The sequence below is a fragment of the Cyprinus carpio genome, chromosome B24, assembly GCF_018340385.1.
Source record: "Cyprinus carpio isolate SPL01 chromosome B24, ASM1834038v1, whole genome shotgun sequence".
Classification (NCBI taxonomy): Eukaryota; Metazoa; Chordata; class Actinopteri; order Cypriniformes; family Cyprinidae; genus Cyprinus; species Cyprinus carpio.
This window is the reverse complement of record NC_056620.1, coordinates 13,113,027-13,135,829: the sequence shown is the minus strand read 5'-3', so window position 1 is coordinate 13,135,829 and position 22,803 is coordinate 13,113,027. Positions and strand designations below refer to the sequence as shown.

The 22,803-nt window shown below is 35.3% G+C and overlaps 1 long non-coding RNA gene across 2 annotated transcripts in view; it reads left to right on the top strand.

The window, feature by feature from the left end:
• LOC122142246 overlaps nt 1–22,803 on the top strand; it is a 104,664-nt gene that overhangs the window by 16,870 nt on the left and 64,991 nt on the right. The window contains exons 3-4 of one of the 2 annotated variants that reach the window (XR_006158472.1): nt 133–294; nt 710–1,785. This is a non-coding gene — a long non-coding RNA (uncharacterized LOC122142246). Of the gene's footprint in view, nt 1–132; nt 295–709; nt 1,786–22,803 lie in introns of those variants that run through there. The other variant, XR_006158471.1, reaches the window with a different exon arrangement.

Here is a 22,803-nt window from a genome sequence, read left to right as displayed (position 1 = left end):
AATATCAGACAACAAATAACGAATTAAACCTCACTGTGACAGATTCATGTCGCTGAAATTATAATTATTGATGTGTTAGTTTTTCCATTTGTCTCCCTTTTTTTTTCCTCTCCTCTTCTCTCCTGTGGCTAGGAGCCGGGGGGCTGCACATGTCGTCAGCTCTGGTTTGCATTATGCAGGTCTGACTGCAGGGAGTTTGATTAATGGCTGGAGTCAGAGGGGACAGACACAGGAGCTCAGAGGGAGTTGCACACAACAGCATCCTGCACACAGCACCACAATACAGCACTACATGTGAGTGGCTTTAACCATCAGCACTACATTTTTCAGCCCTGTGTTTTATGCATGCACAGGAACAGAAGTGAAACCTAGAGCTCTTGGATGAATTAAATATTATATATTATTATATATTATAATCAAATGCCCTACAGCTCCAGTGCACAGTATCACATTGTGGTTTCCTGGGCTGCAAACAGGAGGTCACTGAGAGCGAACTAGATGAGTCGTCTAAGCCAGATGATGTCAGCGTACACTCATCCTCACACACACACACACACATACACAATCATGAAGTCACGCACACTCCACCCACGTTATGCGTGATCAGTTGCAGGATATGACAATGCTGCCGGTGGATATTAATACCCCTTTAGCTCATCTGAATGCAGCCAGCACGCTGGAGAAAATATCTGACAGGTGCTATTTTTAGATCTACAGGCAAGCACACAGGGATCCACTAGAGCTCAATACCGGCTATTTTGGAGTGCAGCACTCACGGAAATAGCAGCAGCATATTGAATACAGAGGAGAGGGACAAAGAAACCTGGCCATGGATGTGCGCTCTCTATTTATAGCGCAACGGCAGCAATTAACGCAGCAGAGAACATGAGAGTACACACCACAAATACTGCAGACACTCAGGCGCTTATGTTTATCCTACTCTGGCGTGAGACATGGTCTGCTTGTGGTATCTGATTTGGGATCAGCTGTGTCTTCATCAGCCTGTGTCCAAAAACAAGCGTAGGACAAAGAACTCACTTGATCTGGATAGTTTTATAATCTGCAGCTCTTAAGTCCAAGCCACAATCCAAAAATGTCTTTAAAGGGATAGTTTGCCAAAAATGTCAATTCTGTCATCATTTACTCACTCTTATGTTGTACCGCACCCATGCAACTGACTTGCTTCTGTGGAACTCTAGAAGAGAATTTCTAAGGAATACCCTGGCCACTCTCTTGTGTATAATGAAAGTTAACGAGCAGTGGGGCTGTCAAACTCTAAAAAGCACCATAAAAGTCCACATAAGTTGTGTGTTGTATTCAGAGTCTTCTAAAGTGTTGTAATAGCTTTGTGTTAGAAACAGACCGAAATTTAGCTGTTATTCACTGAAAAACTGATTTTTTGGATGTGATTCATGGATGAATTGTTCTTTTGATTTGGATCTTTACAGCGATTTGGTTCATTTAGTTCACAAAACCAGCCTGAATGGTTTGTTCACTGATCAAACTTATTTCTCTGTTAAATTGTACCTTCTGCAAAAATATGAAGGCACTTTGTGGTTTTGTTTCTCATATTTTTATTTTGGTGACTAACTGATATGAATATTTGTGTCACAACATGAGGTTCTGGAAGAAAAGCTTTGGCATCCAAGATAAAACTTTGATTTTGAATGTTTACTTTAAACAGCTGTTTTAGTAGACTGTTTATATTTTATCAATTTGAATTAAATTTGTTTAACGCTAAAGTTCAAATGTTTGGGGTCTGTAAGTTTTTTTAAATGTTTTTTTTTTTTTCAAAATTGTCTTATTCTCACCACATTTATTTGATCAAATATACAGGAGAAAAACATAATATTTTGAAATATTATAATTTTAATATATTGTAAGATGTCATTTATTCCTATCATGACAAAGCTGAATTGTCAGCAGCCATTACTCCAGTCTTCAGTGCAGCATGATTTTTATTATCATCCATGTTAAAAACAGTTATTTGCCATTTAATATTTTTGTGGAAACCATGATACATTTTTTCAGGATTCTTTGATGAACCGAAAGTTCAACAGAACAGTATTAATCTGAAATAAAAATCTTTTGTAACTCTATAAATGTTGCTTTTGCTCAGTTTAATGCATCCTTGCTAAATAAAAGTATTTATTTCTTTCCAAAAAAAAAAAAAAAAAAGCCAAAAAACTTACTGACCCCAAAACTTTTGAATGGTAGTGTAAATACCTGCCAGTTTTGTATTGCATTTGGTTGCTAGTCTAGTGTTCCTTTTGAACCTTGAATACTCGTATGTTTCAAAATAACTAATTAAATAAGCAAGTATGCTTGTCCAGTCATGTCCATTTTGAGATGTCTTTGGAGTCTGGAATCTGAACCACGTCAGCAAGCGAACAGGAAACAGGAAGTGCAAAGGTCGACCTTGAGCTTGGTTTTAGGTGCCCACTTTGTCCCGGTGTTTCTAATGATTCAAAGTGGTATGAATTACCTCAAGCTGAGCTTTTTTATGCCGTTCCACTTCACCTCCCCCCCACCATCTGAGGGATCAGCAGATACAGCTGCTGAAGAGCAAGAGCAGCAGTGATCCTCTTCTTCAGCGAAAGGCCTCCGATGTGGGGAATGTTCATTTGGATCCATTCATCAAAGCTGACATTCCAATAAGAGGTCCCTGTGATGGGATCCAAACTCACTGCTACCTTGTGAAAGCAATTTTCCCCTTCATGTGTTCCAGGACAGCAAAGGGGAGTTAGACTGGGAGTTAGGCTAGCTTAATCGCTCAGCATTCAGAATTGACAGAGCCTATAGATTTCTTTATGAAGAGCTGTTTTGGCAGCCCCTGTGTCATTAAGGCACATTCATACCTGCCATCAGTAATCTAATGCGACAATTAACTGAAGATGGATGTGACAGGTTCCTCAATACTGACAGACACAGCAGTTCTGTGTCCATTGACAAGGTCAGTCACTCCTGTCCGCTGGAATCAGAAGTGAAAGGCATGCATGTCCTCCAGAATCTAAACAACATGTGAAGATCAGTCTGGACTGACGGCGAGGCAGATGAGTCACGTTCGTCCTTTGAGTTTATGAGACATGATTGGAGTAGACTGAAGGTGAGCCAGGTGAACCTGTATTAAGAACTCACTGTTGCATCCAAATTTTAAAGGGATAGTTCACCCAAAAAATTAAATTTTGTCATTATTTTTCATCCTTATCAATATCATCAAGCTCTCCTTGTCACATTTATGAGCAGTGTTGTCCGAATCATGAACAGATCATGAGTCAGTTTGAGTCTGAATGTTTCCATTAATTGGTTGGTCCAGTACTTAAAAAATTTTGTTCACAGTCCAGGTCTCAGTTCAGTTTGTTAACTCAGTGATTCAGTCCCACTGACTCAAGTTTAACTCATTAACTCAATTATTTGCTTTTACTGATCTGAGTTCAACTCACTGATTTATTCTTATTGACTCTAATTCAACTCACCGACTCAATGATTTAGTGCAACTGATTTGGACTTAACTCACTGACTCAGTAATTTGGTCTCTTTGGCTTGAGTTCAAATAATGAAATGGTCACACTGATTTAAGTTTAACTCACTGACTCAGTCTGACTGGTTTGGCTTCAACTCACTGACTCAGTGATTCAGTCTCATTGACTTTAATTCAAATGGCTGACTCTGATTTGTTCTCATTGACTAGAATTCAGCTCACTGACTCCAGGAATCAGTCTCACTGGTTTGGGTTTAACTTACCGACTCAATGATTTTGTCTCACTGACTCAAGTTCAGATCAGTTAAGTGATTAGGTTGCAGCGGTTAACAACTCATTGCAGTGGAAGACTTTCAGCAAATTTGTCTGTTCCTCAGTCAAATCTATTGAATGGGATTAAAAGACATGAAATATAGCACAAGTCATATGGACCATAAATACATTTATGGTGCTTTAGCACTATTTTTGAAGCTTGAAAGCTCTCAAGTAATTGTAATAGCATGATCTTTGATCACTACATGAGTCAGAATTTCATATTTGGTTGAACTAGTGAACATTTATCAGCCAGAACAACTTGTCAATCAATCGCTTTATTTTCTTTCCAACCCTGAGTTCATGATAAGGTCAACCTCACAGGTGCATCAAACTGATTCCCTGTTCTCTGTAAGGCAGGGTCTTTCTTCGACCACTGGATGATGTCATAACAAACTAAGGCTCATGCTCATATCTGGAGTGAATCATATTATGAGTTATGTTTTGCCCCATGCTAATTCGGGATGCTTATTAAAGATCTTCTAAAAATACCCCTTCAGTGTACCCTGGTGACTGTATTTGCAAACATGTCCTTATATACCATGGCCAACAGCTCTAAAAGTGGACGGCCCCGTGCTTTCAGTGGCCTTGGGTGAAGTTCGTCTCTACATCATGGGCCAATAAGGGCCCCCGGGCTTTGAAATAGCCACAGTCACCCTGCAGGGCTCTCAAGTGGCTGTACAGAAGATCCAATGGGATTTCCTGAGCCACATGTGTTTTTGAAACCTAAGCCGAGTGCGAGCGCTGCACTGTTCCCTGATGCCGGAGCTACTGCAAGTGCATTTCCCCTCAGCTGGGGCACTAGCGGCCTCTTATACCAGTTATGGTAGCAGACGCTAAGAGAATTCTATCAATAAGTAATGTGGAGTGGAGATACACATTCAGCACGTCATTCATTATGAATTAAATAGCCACGTGTGAGCCACGATAGCTTACAAAAATCTGACACTTGCTGATGAGCTTGAATGATGATGGATGATTTTGAACTCCATCACATTCATTGCTTGTCTCTCTTATGAAACCTTACATGCAGAATTGCATATTTTCATTCATCATTCATTTGAGCAGTGACGTGTCATTTGACATGCTTAAACTGCTTATAACAACACCACCTACAGTAGTAGGCCTACTTGCTGATGATGAAATGTAATAGGAATGTGCATTTAGCAGTAAATAGTAACTGCCATCACTCTGCATTTATAAATTTGCAACATGAACTGGATGCAGATTGTGAATCAAGAAACTAGTTTATAGTTTTTGATATCCATGGCAGATAATGTGTATATATGTGTGTGTGTGTGTTTTTGTGTGTTTGTTTTGTATTTTTAATTTATGTATATATATATATATATATATATATATATATTATATATATATTTATTATACAAACAAGAGCAGCAAAGTGCTCATATATATATAGTGTTGAAGTTCTCTGGAAATATATTGACACTATGCCAGAGAGATGTGCTGCTGTAATTGCTGCAAAAGGTGGACATATCAAATATTGCAGTTAAAAGTGAATAAAAACAGTACGAGTCACTTCATCTGACATTTTTTTGTGCTCAGAGCAACTATCTGCATGTTTCATGATCATGAGATGAAATCATGTTTTGGAGGCAAAAAGGTCTATATTTTCAGATCTGTCAGGTGTCTAATAATTTTGGCCACTACTGTATGTATGTATATATGTCTATGTATGTGTATATATATATATATATATATATATATATATATATATATATATATATATATATATATATATATATATATATTAGTTTTTGCATGGCAGATAATGCATATATGTAATAAATATCACAACACTTTTTATTTAACTTTTTTTAAAAGACTTTTTTACTTTGTTTTATATTTATTGCGTGTCCATATATAATTTTTTATTTTAGATTTTTTACATTTATATATATTTATAATCTATATAAGTTAAACAATCTAAAATAAAAATCTACATTCATACGTTATATATAGTATATATCAGGGGTAGGCAAGTTCGGTCCTGGAGAGCCACAGTCCTGTAGAGTTCAGCTCCAACCCTAAAAAAAACCTCACCTGCCTGTAGCCGTAGTAATCCTGAAGACATTGATGAGCTTGTTCAGGTGTGTTTGATTAGGGTTGAAGCTGAACTCTGCAGGACTTCGGCTCTCTAGGACCGAACTTGCCTACCCCTGGTATATATAAACATTCACTGCCAAAATCCTTCCAAACTTTGGAATATTGAGCTACTAGTTATGTATAAAATTATATAAGTGTTTTATTGGAGGCTAAACAAGACACATTTATGTTGTATAATGCGTATTTAATGCATGTTTCAGTTTAGTTGCTTGAAAGCACATTTTTTTTTCTGTTAATGGAAATATTATTTTTTCTTTTCTGGTTTTAGCCTTCCTATAGCTTATTAAACATCATAATTTAGTTAACAGTAATAACTTTGCCTTGATGTAAGACTGAGAAATATCTATTCTTTGGCTCCTTTGTTATATGAGGGTGAGGAAGAACTAACTCATCACGTTAGCCAAGGACTATTTTTTCACAGTAGCTAATTATCCCAATGTCCTATCTCTCTCTCTCTTTGCTGTCAGAGTTCTGTTCGTTACATGATGTTCAGACTTCATGACACCTCTGAGTTCCAGTCCCCAGGCAGATGGCCCCGCCTTTCCTCTTTCCCTCTCTCTCACTGTCTTTCCATCCAGGCTAATGCAGAAAACACTGCCTTGTCTTTGTGAATGTTAGTTAGCAGTCACAGAAATGCTGTGTGTGCAGATTTTAAATAACAAGACATTTGCACATGCATGCGTCAGTAGTAACCCGTTCCCACTGTTCTAGGTGTGCTTATGTTTTGTGAGACAGTGTGCTTTTAAGTGACAGATCTGCATGCGTGTCTGTCTGTGTGTCTGAGCATGTGGAGAGAGTCACATGTTCCCACCGTGTTCTCCAGCCTGTCTGCTCACCTGGCCGTTGCCATGGGAACAGTCAGACAGCGGCAGACTTTGCACCGATGTGCTGTGAGGATTCACAGAACAGGTCTCTGAGCGCCCGACGGTTCGGAACATGCTGCTACCCTCTAGGAGACAGCGCTCGCTTTGTCTTAACGTCTCACTGGCTCTGACTGTAAATAGTAAAATTCCATCAAATGGAATTGAATAGTCATTACATATTTTAATTGAATAATTAAACAATACTTAATCAATTATTAAATTCAATTTGATGGAATTTTACTATTAATTAAATTGCGTAAATCTAAAAAATAGGCTTAAAAGTTTTTTTTTGAGTGTTAATAAATTATTTGCATTTTCAATTTATTAATTTTAAGTAAGCATTAATGGCAAAGGCAATCTGTAATACTGTAAATGAGCATGCACAATTAAATATCCAATATTAATACAGATAAATTAAAAAATATAAATTATTAAAATAAACAAAACTACTGTTGAAATATTTATACAACTAAAATGTGTAAATAATGACCTTTTTTTTTACTGATCACAAAACTGATCATCATTTCTGCATTTTATTTATTGATAATTAGAAATAATTTTTTATTTATCTGTGACAATATTGGAAATAAATTAATTCCATATTCTGTCATCATTACCGTTATGTCATTCAAACCTGTATGATTTTCTTCATTAAATACAAAAGGAAATATTTCCTTGTGCTTCAGTTTCATGCTATGAAACTCCAAAAAAGTTTTGTAAGGCTGGTCTGTAAGATGTCTGAGTCATATTTCATATCTGCAGAAGTCATATGACACCTTTTGTGCAGAAAAGACCAAACTTTAATTTGTAATTTACTGATAATCGTGCCCTGTTCTTGGCAGTTCTCAAAACTCACGTGCATATTAAAATATGCTGCATAAAGATGGATTGCAAAAGGTTTAATAAGCTTTGTGAATGATGTAAAAAGCTGGCATAGAGTAAGGTTTTCACCTAATAGTTATTTGTGACCCTGGACCACAAAAACAGTCATAAGGGTAAATTTTTTGAAATTGAGATTTATACATCATCTGAAAGCTGAATAAATAAGCTTTCCATTGATGTGTTAGGATAGGACAATATTTGGCTGAGATAAAACAATTTGAAAATCTGGAATCTGAGGGTGCAAAAAAAAACAACAAAAAAAACAAAATAATATATATATATATATATATATATATATATATATGTGTGTGTGTGTGTATATATATATATATATATATATATATATACACACACACACATTGGCTTACTGCTGTTATGATGCTGTGGAGAGTAGATGAACCTAAAAGCGGAAATTCTTAGCTTTACATAGATACCAGACTTGAGTGGGTAATTCCCAAAGAGCGGGCATCAGTGAGCAAAGTTTGTAGGCTTGTTTCCGGCCATTTATTTTTTTTTTTTTGCAATTTTGCTGCATCCACTCACAAAAATTACATTTTGATATATTTACGGCAGGAAATTTACAAAATATCTTCATGGAACATGATCTTTACTTAATTTCCTAATGTTTTTGGCATGAAAGAAAAATCAATAATTTTGACCCATACAATGTATTGTTGGCTATTGCTACAAATATATCAGTGCTACTTAAGACTACTTAAGGTTTTGTGGTCCAGGGTAACATATTAGTAGGCATGACAGTAGGTTTGTGATGACCTTTTATTCCATATCGTAACATACATGAAAGGGAAATGGGTTCTTAAATGAGAAAAACTTGGGGCAGAACAATATTTAAAATAAGAATAGTCAATTAAGATTTTAATGGTGACTTTAATTTTAGCTGTGTGACTTTTTATCGTGCTTTTATGGTGAGGTGTTTTTTTCAGTGATTCAAAGATTCTTTTCAATATTGATTTAAAAAAAATAACAATGAAAAAAAAAACTTAGATGATTTGAGGGGGACAATTCACTTCCTTTCCTTTGGCTGTAGTGTGAGATTGTAAAAAAGATGCAAAGGGGGGTAGGGAATGTGACTTTTTTGTCTCTTTGTGACTCTAAAAGGCAGTGTGGAAAGAGTCGGGAGGGTCTCCAGTGGTGATCTTTCAGTGAGGGTGGAGGGGCAGAGCTCGGCGCGTGAGGATTTATTGTGTGGAGAATGTGTTCTGCTGACGACGACATGACAAGATGTTCCCGGCTTTATCGCACCAGTTGCACACTTCTTCCCTTTGTGTTTTGCCAGCTGCCTGTGCTGGTGAGGGGGAAGGCTGGGGTTCAGAAAGTGTGTGTGTTGGAGTGTGTGTATGTATGTGCTGTGAGTGGGGAGGGTGGAGGCAAAGTGGACACAGGCCTATTTATTCTTTTAGCATTCTTAATGCAAAGTCGGAGCCTCAGATCTTTCAGCTACTCACCCGCGCACACAAATATATCAAGTAAATAGCATGTAAATAAATAGAAGTAGTTCCATTGCTAACATGATTTAGTTTCAGTAGACAGTGTCACTTTTCCAGTAACAAACTGCTTTTTCTTATAAGTAGCAGTGCAGCATGTCAAAACACTAATGTCCTAACTGTTTTTTAACAATTAAAAAAAAAAAACTACATTAGCATATTTATCTAGTACTGTTTGTTTGTTCTTACAATTGATTTCAATTCACTTTTTATGCTTTTTGTGTTCATTTACACTACAGAGTTTTGGGAGCCTGAAAATGCAAACTTTTTTCAAAGTTTGCAAGTTTTTCAAAACAATACTATTACCGTCTTCAGGTAAACTACAAAAACATGAATTTATGAAAACAGTGATGTCATGCACATATGTATTACATGTTCATTCTATAGGTATGTAGTGTTTCTTTTAAAGTGACATCACCAGCTACTTGCCTGGCATACATAATGCTGCATTTTTCGTTTTCATGGATTTGTGTGAAACAAGTTTAAGTTAACTGAAATAAGTTTCAATTCTTAAAGTATTGGAACTTAAAGGGATAGTTCACCCAAAATTAAAAATTCTGTTATTAATTACTTGTGTAATTGATGACATAATTTCCATTTTTGGGTGAACAATCCCTTTAAGTTCTGAAAAACCAAGATATTTTATAAAACTATAACTTAAAAAAAAAGTAAATCTAAAAAAATTGTAAATAAATAAATACAATTTTTTTATATTTATTAAAATGAAAACTATTAAAAATGACTAAACAACAAAATTACCAAAAAATTAACAAATTCAAATAAAAACTGGAAATATAAAAATAAAACCTAATTCAAAATATTAATAAACACCTTCAAATTTTGCTGTTTATCACTGTGATTTCAACTCAGGGTTGATATTCGGGTGTTTTCTGGCTGCTCATTTTTGGTGTTCATTTATCTGTTTAAATGTATTAATATAATCAGTCATGTGCCTGATAGATAGTGCCACGGTTATAAAAATAAGTTACTTTATCTGATAATTATATATAAAATGTGTTGTTGCCTTAAATTGCTTCAATGTATATATAGCTCCTTTTATTTAGTAACTTGTAGCAAAACTAACTACTTTTTTAAATGGGTACAGTTTTGTAGCTTTCCCAGCAGTGATATATACACACAAATATGCACACCCACCCACCCACACACACACACCCTGTCCCAGCTGCATTCTAGAGTGCCAGGGGTGAAGCAGGGAGCAGAGGCAGGAAGAGGAGGGGACGGACAGGAGAGAGGGCCATCCCACACTCCAAACCACAACATCAGCATGTGAGTCCTTCAAACATCTAGTCTCTCACAGTAGACACTAACATAAAGCAGATCTCTCTGTTTCACTGTCTCAGCCCGGCTGTCTCACGCTCCCTCGCTCTCTCTGCTGGAGCCAGACTCACATGGTGTCACATGTGAGAGCTTGCTGTTTTCTCTCTCTCTTCAATAGAATCAAGACACAGTCTATACCATCTCTCTTTTTGTCAGCTGATCTAATGGTTCAGCTTACCAGAACCACTACAGCGCATTTTCCTACGCCTGACCATAACTGGCCTTTCATAACCTGATTATAGAGGGAATTTGTAGAAGAATCTCTAGACTTGGCCACCAATCAGAAAATTCCACATCCACTAACACTTGACTGTTTGATTATTAAATACTAAAGCTAATTTTAATATGGTTTCAGCTCGAAATAAGAGTGTAGTATACTGTGAAAAATCTGTGAAACGCATTTAAACGTGGAAATTATTTTATTATTATTTGAACACTGTTTCTATTTATTAATGACTGAATGAGCTTATTTTTATATTTTCAGTTTTCATATTATTTTGTTCATTTTGTTATTTTTTTATTAATTTTACTGTAGTTTACATATTTTTTATTATTTTATTAATATGTTTAATATTTCTATTTAGCTTTAATTATTAACACTTGTGTTAGTTGTTACACGTTTCATGTACCTACTATAGTAATAACAATAAATAAATGCATAATTACATGCAACTAACCCTAAAACAAACCCTTATCCTAACCCTAAAAATACTGTATGTACTTAATGTAGTTAATTAATATTTCTCAGTAATTAAATGTATAATTACACTGTAACAAGCGCTTTATGGAGTAAAGATAAAACATCTTCACAGTAACAAACAAGAAAGGTGTAATGTTATTAATCTTCTAATAATACAAGTATTAAAAATTTCATAATTTGTAATTATGACACAAGTCAAATTTAAGCTTTAAGCAGTGTCAAACAATAGTGTCATTATTCAGCTCAGTTTAGTTCAATGTTGATTCAAGTTTTATTTCAAATACCGAAAACTGTTTTTAACAGCACTGTTTATGTAGTAGGCCTATGCTAATCACATTTAGCACTTGTCCGCAAACATGCAAAGATTGTCTTTATAGTTTAAAACAGTCTTGAAACTTTGACTTAACTGTAAGTAGTTTTAGCTGACTGAAGTTTCAGCAGGTTTGGGAAATCCAGGTGTGATTTGCACTTTTCTATTTTAAGCTTAAGGGTCCAAGATTAGCGAACTGTTCCCCTGAGCGTGTCTGCTGAGGTTTGCTGTGAGTGCGCTGTGGGGATAGCCCTGTTATGCTTCCTGCCTCTATTATTCTGCCAGCGCTGCAATGGAAATCCCATTTCTGGTGTTTTCAAATTTCTTAAATGAAATAATTTTGCTGATGTTGAAAGTGTTAAGATAATCGATTGCTATGCAAAGTGCCTGTCAATTGTAATCACCCACAGAGTAACATTTTTATTTTATGTAATCCAAAGTGACATTTAAACAGGCTTAATGCTCGTGTGCTTTGTTTTTTTCAGGGTGAGGTCTGTTGTGGCATAATTGCAAATGTTAGTGAGAGGAGTAGGGTTGGATTTCCCAGTTCTTATTCTGGAACTTCCCTTCAGTGTTGCTAGTGTATCAAAAACAAAACTTAAGCGGATCTAGCCTAAGTGGGGATATTATTTAATATTCATTTCTAGACTTTTTTGAAAAGAGTAGATGCAAAAGTAGATGAGAGAGAAAAGTGGAATTGGGTGTGTGTGACCCAGGCCGGACTCAAAGATGGAGCTAAAACTTTTTATACTGTACCGTTCAAAAGTTTGGGGTTAATATGATATTTTACAATTTTATGTCAAGATCCATTTGCATGATTACAGTGCTATTTACGTATTATTGCTGCATCTCCAGTTAAGAGAACGTCTCTATGAAACAGCCGTCTTACACATGTTGCACTTTAGTTTGTTGTGATATATATCTGTGGGACATGTAGTAATCATGTGTTTTGCATGTTTTGTTTGCCTGAGCTTGGCAGCATGCCGCTGTGTCAACCGGCAGCACACGAGAAGACAATGAATGAGTTTGTTCTCCTGTCAACAATCTCCAGACCCCATACAAATCACCTGTCACATTACGCAGAGCTCTAGATTCCACACAAGCGTTCAATCACATGCTCTCAAACAGCGATAAACCAATGCTTACAAGATTGCAAGACCGACGGGACGCTATCTGGGGTGTCCCATTTCATTGTGTTGTTCTTGACACTGGTAAACAGTATAAATCCTGAAAGTTTTGATCTGAATAGGTATTCTTTTCTTACTTAGTGACCATTAAAAAAGTATGTTCTATATAGTATGAATGTAATCCAGATGTACTGTATTCATCATGTTGTCTTTTGACAACATTGTCTTTTCAGCATTGTCTTTTGACCTACCAGCATCAGTTGTGTCACTGCCATTAGCAAATCTTCTCCCCATGGGTCCATGGTATAGTAAAGTCTCCATTTGGAAGCATACTTTAGAATCTCCAAAATCTCACAGCAAATCGTACATATTTTTTGAGGTGGTTAATTCATAGCAATTAATATTCATACAAATTTTCAAGTCAATCGGACTAATGTTTGATAGTTATAGCCGTTTTATGTTTTTTCCCTATTCTAGCGCCACCAAGTGGCCAAACTCTACGTTATTTATGTATGATTTTTCACAAATGATATCGAGTTTTGCAGGGAATCGGATATGTGTGTTTAGACATAGTTTGAATGTCGAGATATCAGATATGTATCCGATTAAAATCCACATTCGGAAGTGGCCCAGATCGCATTCAAATAATTCGGATCTTGTGCGGATTTTTCTGTTTACATGTGTGGAACAAATTCCGATCTGTGTCAGATGTGAGCAAAATGCAGCCTAATTCGTACGACCACACTTATAATTTGTGAAAAATAATACATATTGTGCAAGGTGTCAAATTTGTAGGGATTCCTACAAAGGACCACCCCTAACCTAACCCTACCACTCATAGGTTTATCATCATACAAGCTCTCACTGGAAATAGTGGGTAATCCATAGACTTTTTGCATATTGTTATATGAATACTGTGATTTTGGACATACAAGTCTGTTCACGTACTGTTTTTCGGATACTGTATAGTATAGGGAAGTACAGGATTTCAGATGCAGCCCTGGTTCTGAGTGAAACTAATAGGCAGGACATTCTTAAAGAGAGCATTTGATTGGACAAAAATCTGTTTAGCACAGGACAAGTCATAAATATATTTTTGCTCGCCCCGTTGCTTGTTTTCAAACTTTTTTTATTAATAGAAACTGGGAGTATTGACATTAAATGTATTAACCAGAATTTATTTTGTAATTTCCAAAGTTTCAAAAATTGTTTGTTCTTCAATTAAAAACAGCAGTTATTTGGGACGGATTATTATTTTTATTTCATTATTTAATATCGTATCATGTTATAATATTATAAAATAAATTTCGGTAGATTTTTTTATTACTTTAGATTAGAGTTTATTTTAATATTAAAATAATATTGAATATTATTTGAATGAATTACAATTTATGGTAACACTTTAGAATAGGGACCAATTCTTACTATTAACCAATTGCTTATTAGCATGACTATTATTAACATATTGGCTGTTTATTAGTACTTATAAAGGACATATTCTGCATGATCATATTCTACATTCAGCAAATTAGTAGTTCATTGAGGCAAAACTCATAGTTAATGGTTTGTTAATAGCAAGAATTGGACCTTAAAATAAAGTATGACCCAATTTATCAATTTAAATCATTTTTAGTCATCTTGAGGCCCTGTGGGATTTTTTTAGACCACCTGGTTGGAAATTTTGTTAACATTTTGTAGTACAAGTGTCCTTTCACTCTGATTTCATGTTCACTATATTGTTCTATCTCTTTTCCCCAGCCTCCTACATCTTGTATTCTGGGACTGTAATGTACCCAGAGGGCTTTGCTGTCTTGTGGGAGCTGGCAGGCTGGCAGAGGACACCAGCTTCCTGTGCCTGTATATCCATGCTCGGCTTTTCTCTGTTGTACCGCTCCCTCATTTCACTGTACACTCGCAGCTAGACAGATTATCTCTGGCAAGGCGGTGATCTAGACAGTTTGTGGCTTTTTTCCCTACCGCGACTCCTGACTGACCCAGTCATCAATATTTACTCTCTCGAGGGAGGTGAACAAAAGCATCGGCTCGGGTTCGTATATGTTCAGTTCTTGTACATTCAGGTCAGTGGGCCTGAAGGATAAGACCGAGTCTGTAACATAAGCACCCTGAACTCTCACTCAGAGCAAAAGGCCACTAAATCAATTGAGATTAAGAGTTCAAAGGTCATGATCTTGTGGGAAAATGCATAACAGAAAATCCTTGTGTCTTCTATCCAGGTTTTGACCTTATTAGCAGGTGCTATTAATGTTTTGCCAGTATTGTGGCAGAGACCTATATGTGTTTTTATAGGGATTAAGGAAATGACTATGATTAAGGAAGACATAGGTCAACGAAACTCAGAAACATCCTTTTAAATCAAGGCAAGAAAATAAAAAGAGGAACTCAAGAGGAGAGGCTTAGTGTCTTTAGAGCTAAAAAAAGGCCCGTGGGTTGTTTGTGCTTCATTCTCTTTGACCTGCTCTATATTTAGTTCAATCCCGTGGCTTTCTGACTGACTGGGCAGCACTGGTTCTTTGCGTGATTATAACAATGCCTCACTTTTTGGCAGTGTGCGTATACAAGGAATTATAATGGAGCCATTTTGTGGGGTGTATTTGGAGAGAAACAGACAAAGGAGAAGGCGATGCTGAAAAGCTGCTTTATTTTATTGCAGTGCTGTTTAAGTGTTCATTATTTTTTCTATTTTATAGTTTAATGCACTGAAGAAAAAAAAACCTAATTAGATGAATGCAAAAATTAGAGGTTCATTATCATGCTACGTTTTTTCAGAAAGCATCACGAATGCTTTGTTCCTAAACCTCTGGAAATGTCATTAGCATGTCGACTGATAGTTTACAGTGCAAGTGTCACAATAAGTCAGGCATATGGTTGCTAGGGCAACTGTGACATCACTGCAGACATAGTGATGCATGAAAATTCAAATAGCAGGGGAGCGGTTGCTAGGCGACCTGAACTCAGAGAAGTCATGGGGCAGAGAGCCAAACTGATAGTGGTGTTGTGAACACAGAGTGCTTGAGTGGCACGCTGTGGGTCTATTAGCCTGCTGTTGGCTCAAACTCGACTTATCACTACGGGTGGTGATAAAATAGATTATTGTGCATTTGTAAATCAGAAATGAGAAAACACATTTCCTGAACATATCTGCTGTTGAAGGCCCTGTAAAGTCAAGTTTCGATCTCTTCTGTGTGTTGACTTGACGTATTTCCTGTTGGAACTGAAAGTTTGGACGGGACACTTATGAAAGAGAGTTTTTCATGCATTCTTACTCTAGTACGATGGCCCGTAGTGCACAACGCAATGAAATTGCCACAACACAACGCATTGGACTAATTTTGTTGTGTTATGCAAATTTTGCTGTGTTGCGGCTTGATTCTGTTGTGTTGTGACATGTTTCCATTATGTTTTGGCTTGGTTCCTTTGTGTTTTGCTAATTTTTTTTGTGGTGCAGTTTGTTTCTATTGTGTTGTGCTTGTTTCCATTTTGTTGTGTTGTGGCTTGTTTGCAATGTGTTGCAGCTTGTTCCATTTTGTTGCGACTTGTTTCCGTTGTGTTTCGATTTGTTAGAGAAACTAACTCTGTTTAAATCTAGAGATAAATTAATTGGACAAAAATCTGTGTAGTTCAGTATGAGTCATCAATATTTATGCACTGTTTGCTGGAAGAGAATGTTAAATGACAATTTAATAATAAATAATAAGTAATGTGACGACAATAGTAAAATTGTCATTCATAACAATACACCAATAAGTGTTTTCATGTTATGAATGATAGTGAAATTCTGTACTGTTTTGTCTAAATTAAATAATAAGAATAATAGGACTGTCAATAGATTAAAATATTTAATCACGATTAATCGCATGATTGTCATGAGTTAATTCGTGATTAATTGCAACTTAATCACACATTTTTATCTGTTCTAAATGCTAAAGGTGTCTGAAAAGTCAAGTAGTGCTCACTGCAGAGCCAAATGGCCTCCAGCTCCCCCTCTCTGGTGTCTAGCTCCACCTCTGTGGAACTAATGGATGGAGTTATGTTTAACGATAGGGTAAAGGGTAGGGTTAGGGTGTGGTTAGGTGTCTATCTCCACCCATTACCTTCAGCGAGGGAGAGCTAGAGCTCCAGCTCCTCCCATTTATCTCTGCTGCGAGCACCCTATCTGAAAAGTCACGAAATCTATTGACAAAGTCGCTAAGGTGGCAACACTGTGCATCTCCATTTCTCTAACTATGAGTTAGGCCACAGGTCAAACAGAAAATGGACGTTAATAAAATTAGTTCCCTTAAAGGTAAAGTTCACCCAAAAATGAAAATTTGTTTATCTTCTTGTTTTTAAAAAATGTTTATCTGCTTACCCCCAGGGCATCCAGGATGTAGGTGACTTTGTTTCTTCAGTAGTACACAAACAAAGATTTTTAACTCAAACCGTTGCATACTCTCAGTCATATAATGAAAGTGGATGGGAATCACGGCTTTGAGAGTCAAAAAAACATACACCAACAAAACCAAATTAAACCCTGCGGCTCGTGAAGATACACTGATGTGTAAAGACACAAAATGATCGGTTTGTGCAAGAAACTGAACAGTATTTATATTGTTTTTTTGCCTCTGATTTTCACCGCAATGTCCAAACTGTCCTAAACGCGTCCTGAGCACGTTATTCTCAACAGCTGGCGCCTGACTCGGTTTCTTCTTGCTTTACGGTGGATCGTAGACTTAGGTGTATTACCGCCACCTATCTCTCAAATGGACCATTGACACTCTATCTACAATCTCAATTAGGAGTGTCAATGGTCCATTTGAGAGATAGGTGGTGGTAATGCACTTATAAGTCTTATAACTATCCATTTATTATGAATTTGCATTAGTGCATCATTAACAAGTTAATTTTGACAGCCCTAAAATTTAGGCATTGCAAAATTGTATTGTACAGTATCAAATTGCATGTTCCTTTAGAGATTCACCAAAAAATATGTTTAACCATGTTACTATTAAATGATTAAATAGTAAATTATTATTATTTTTTTAACGATTAACTTAAAGTAAGTCTTAGATGAACACAAAAAATATTTTATATTTGACTATTAATGTACCAATATTTTTTGCATGAACTACTTTTATTTACAAATTTGGGGTTGGTTAGATTTTTACATAATGTTTTCAGTTTTAAAGTCTCTCAAATATTTTTTACAAACGTTTTGAAAGAAGTACCATATGCTCACCAAAGTTGCATTTATTTGATCAAAAATACAAAAATCATAAATCGTAAAAATCGTAAATCGAATATTATTACAATGTAAAATAGCTATTCTCTATTTTAATAGAATTTAAAATGTAATTTATTCCTGGGATTGCAAAGATGAATTTTCAGCAGCCATGAGCCTAATCCAGTCTTCAGTGTCATATGAATTCCATAAATAATTCTATTATGCTGATTTGGTGTTCAAAAAATATTTATTATTATCGATGTTGAAAAAGTTTGCTAGTGTTTCCTAATATTTTTATGGAAACATTTTATTCAGGGTTGTTTGATAAACAGAGAAAGTTCAAAAGAGCAGCAGTTAAAAGCAAAGTTTTGTCAATATTTAGTAGCAAATACTATTGCTTGACATCAAAGCACACAGACTAAAAGCCACAAAATGCCCATTTTGACTCCATGGAGTCTTTAATGTCAGAGAGATTCATTTCAGCCTCCAATTTTCAGCACATTAAATGATTTAAGCAAATAATCAGCTTTTAAAAGTGTTAAGACAAAATCCCAGCCAGACTTGACTGTGGCCTCTGTGGTGAACGCTAAACTGAAATGATCTGACCTGCAAAACAGATTGTATAAGTATTATCCGTATGTAGGCTATTGATTATCCGTGCATGCACACGCTGACGGAGGCTGGTTCAGGGTACGGGCTTCATGACTCAGAATGAGGTCACTGCATCTCTCCCACTGCTTAGTGGGACATCGTTCTCTCTCTCTCTCTTGCTCTCTCGTGACTCAGATCTAGCAGCGGAGTTGTGAATGAACAGCGTCTCACCGTCTGTATCATCGGTGCTGTATATAGAGAGTGATTACCACTTGCTGCAGGATCGTGACACACTCTACACCTACCACCTGCCAAAGCAGAATGAAATCACACGCAGGGAGGCAGAACAGAGAGAACCAGCAACACAAGGCTGGTAATCACGTTCAAATGCACATCTCAGAGAGAAAAAGGCGTCCGGCTTAGAAGATTGTCCATTTAATTCTGGGAAAATCTAGAGAGGTTTGAACAGTAGGGGATGAATTTAAGTTGTGACTCAATTGAAACAGAAAACAAAGAGCGCTGATGAGATGGATATCTCAGTGCATGCGTGAGAGTGAACACCCCTGATGACATGTTTGTAGATTTTTGATTAGGCCTACATATGCAGAATATGCAGCGCTTACAGCTTTATCACCAACAGGACCAATCTCAGTCCAAACCAAGGAAAGGGAGCGTCACTTTAAATGGCAGTGAAAATGTTTTTTAGACTTTCTTGTGTACAGATATACAGGGAAACCACAGAAACGATAACCAGTGTTTAGGCAAAATTTGTGATCTGAAGAAATTTGGGTTAATCTCAGGGCCTTGTCAGTCATATTTCACCCCAAAATCCAAAAAAATTTGTATTTTATTTTATTTTATTTTATTTATTTATTTTTGGGTGTGTGTATGTGTGTGTGTAACGAAAATGCAGCCTGTTTTAGGACCATTTCTGGTTTTACCATTGCAAATTTATTATTTAAATTTAATTTATTATTTGAAATGTATTCTTCTTCTTTTTAAATTTCCATAATGCATAAAAAGTATACTGACTAAAAAAATCCTCAAAAGCAAATTGTTCAGTGCACAGTGGTACAAAAATAGCCATCATTGTCATGATGCAAAATACAATTTAATATTTCAATATTTGAATATTTAGGGTACAATGTGACCTGAATATGAAATTCTTATCTATGTATCATTCTAATAGTATAATTTTGCTGCTTAATATTTTTGTGGAAATAGTGATACATTTCCATTTGAATGTTTGGGATAAGAAAGAAAATAATAATATTTTTTAAATACTTTCATTCAGCAATGATGCATTAAATTGATCAGAAGTGACTACTTAAAGTAAATACTTAAAAATTTATTTAAATTTATGCTGTTCATTGAACTTTCTAGGGAAAAAATGTATAGAAGTTTCAACAAAAATATTATTTTTTAACACTGCTAATAAAAAGAACCATTATTAATAATTGATTACCAATAATAATTTAATAAGTGATTGAGAAGCCAATTTTAATTGATTTTAATCATATTAAAGTGATTTATGAAGGATCATGTGACACTGAAGACTGGAGTAATGATGCTAAAAACGACACAGGAATATATTAAAAATAGAGAACAAGTTATTATTTTTTTTTATATTTGTATTTATATTTCACATTATTATTGTTTTAATGTGTTTTTGATCTAATGAACACTGCCTTGGTGAGCTAAAAAACTTTTTTCAAAACCATAAAAGAATGTAAATATTTAAAGTCTGGTTATTTTTGTAAGGCCTGATTAGTCTTTTTTCTTTTGAGTAGTAAGAAATCTTTTTCATTGGCAAGCTGACAGTGTAAACCTATTATATCACACAAAAACGCTGAAAAATGTAAGCGCTGTCTTCCAGCCACCTCTAAACTCTGGTATGATTAAGCCAAAGATCTACATAGCTTTGGTGTATAGTTGTGGATCTTTTGAAGATGACTTTACATAAACACACATGACTTCATCACATCTCTCTCCTGACTGTGTGTCAAAACAGCAGCGGCTTGAATAATCACTCAAAGTGCGTTTTGGCTCACATGCCTGTGATTCATCTTGTTCTGAAAGTTCATATATTTAAGATGACGAAGCTGTTGTTTTGTTCCACTGTGGGTTATGCTATCCAGTTCCAGTAATCTGCCAAAAAAAAAAAAAAAAAAAGGGCGCTACTCAACTGAAATGCCTAAAACGCCTCCAGTTCTACAGTAGACTGATGGGAAGTCTCTATAAAGACATGTTTCATCTACAGCCTCTGGGCAGCCGCTCTCAGATTATTAGCCTTCATTAGACCACACTGACCTGGATGGATTTAAGATGCACTGTATTACTGGAAAACATCAATCCCTCAGTTTTATGATAGTCAAGGCATTTTACAGCCTTATTCTCTCGTAACTATCTGCTCTTAATGCTCCATGTCGATTTGTGTTACTGTAAATAAACTGGACACTTTTTACTGTAACTCAGTGCTGGAGTTAAACTGTCTTTCATGTGCTCGCAGTGAGTCATCTGTACACCCACCTTAGTGTTCACTCGCTGGAGAATGACTCAGCTGTTACATCTTCACTCAGCACCCGCAGGCTCCGCCCCTTTATTCACCTGTGCCGATTAGAGTGGGCTCTGTGAATCGTTCCATTCATCAATTATATTTTGGATCTATTCAAGCTGGTGTATCAGATCCTGAGTCATCTTGAGTTGAGCAGCAGTGTGATACATTTGTCTATTTTTTCCACATTATACACTGGACTGGGATTGTGGTGTTATTGTTTTAGGTGGTGTCAAGGCAACTGAGCTGTTTGTGTGTTTGATGGTGATGAGATTGCTTTGGAGCAATAGTAGAAGATTGGGGTTTGAGAGACTTATGCTAATTCAATGACTCACAAAACTTTGCTCTTAGTTTAAAGAGTATGTAGAGGTTACGAGTTTATAGAGTATACTAAAATCTTATATCAGAGTTATTTCAGTATTGTTTATATACTATTGTAGTTTTAGTAATATTTTGAATTATTTTTTTGTGTGAATTTTAATTATAGTATAATTTTAGTAATTTTATGTGCTTCTAATTTTTATAAAATATTTCTAAATTGTTTTAATTTATATTTCAGTTTTAGTTTTATTTCATTTAATATTTTTAATACTTAGTTATGTTAGTTAAGTTATAAGATTTTTCATTTAGATTTACATTTTTTCATAGCTTTATTTCAGTCTTAATTTATTTTATTTTATAATATAACAGAATATGACTTTATAACACACACACACACACACACACACACACACACACACACACACACACACACACACACACACACACACACACACACACACACACACACACAGTTGTAAATAACAGATAACTCCGTTTTTTAAATGTCAAAATGTCCTGTTTTTTATTATGTTATCATGTTTTATTTTGTTTTATTGTGTTAATTAGCTGTATTTTTAGTTATTTTTAAACTTATCAAAATAACCCAAGTGCAGTTCGATTGAGATTAATTGGAATGCACAATGAAAAAAACATGATTTATGAAAATTGTTAAAAACAGAGCTATCTGTCTTTGCAAATGAACTCTTCATACACACACAGACACACACACACACACACACACACACACACACACACACACACACACACACACACACACACACACACACACACACACACACACACACACACACACAATTTATTATTTTATTATATACAGTACAGACCAAAAGTTTGGAAACATTACTATTTTTAATGTTTTTGAAAGAAGTTTCTTCTGCTCATCAAGCCTGCATTTATTTGATAAAAAATACAGAAAAAAATGTAATATTGTGATATATTATTACAATTTAAAATAATTGTTTTTTATTATACTTTAAATTATCATTTATTTCTGTGATGCAAAGCTGAATTTTTATGATGATTCATTATCAAAGTTGGAAACAGTTCTGCTGCTTAATATTTTTTCAGAACATGTGATACTTTTTTAGGATACTTTGATGAATAAAAAGTAAAAAATAAAAATAAAAAAAAGAAGCTATGTTTTTAAAATATAAATATTTTGTAATAACAATATACACTACTGGTCAGTAATTTGGGGTCAGTAATTTTTTTTTCTTTCTTTTTTTTTTTAAATAAAATCAATACTTTTATTCAGCAAGGATGTGTTAAATTGATAAAAAGTGATAGTAAAGAAAATATATTATTAGAATATATATTATTAGAATTTTTTTTATTTTGAATAAATGCAGTTCTTTTTACCCTTTTATTCATCAAATATATTAGACAGCAGAACTGTTTCCAACACTCATAATAAATCAGAATATTAGAATGATTTCTAAATGATCATGTG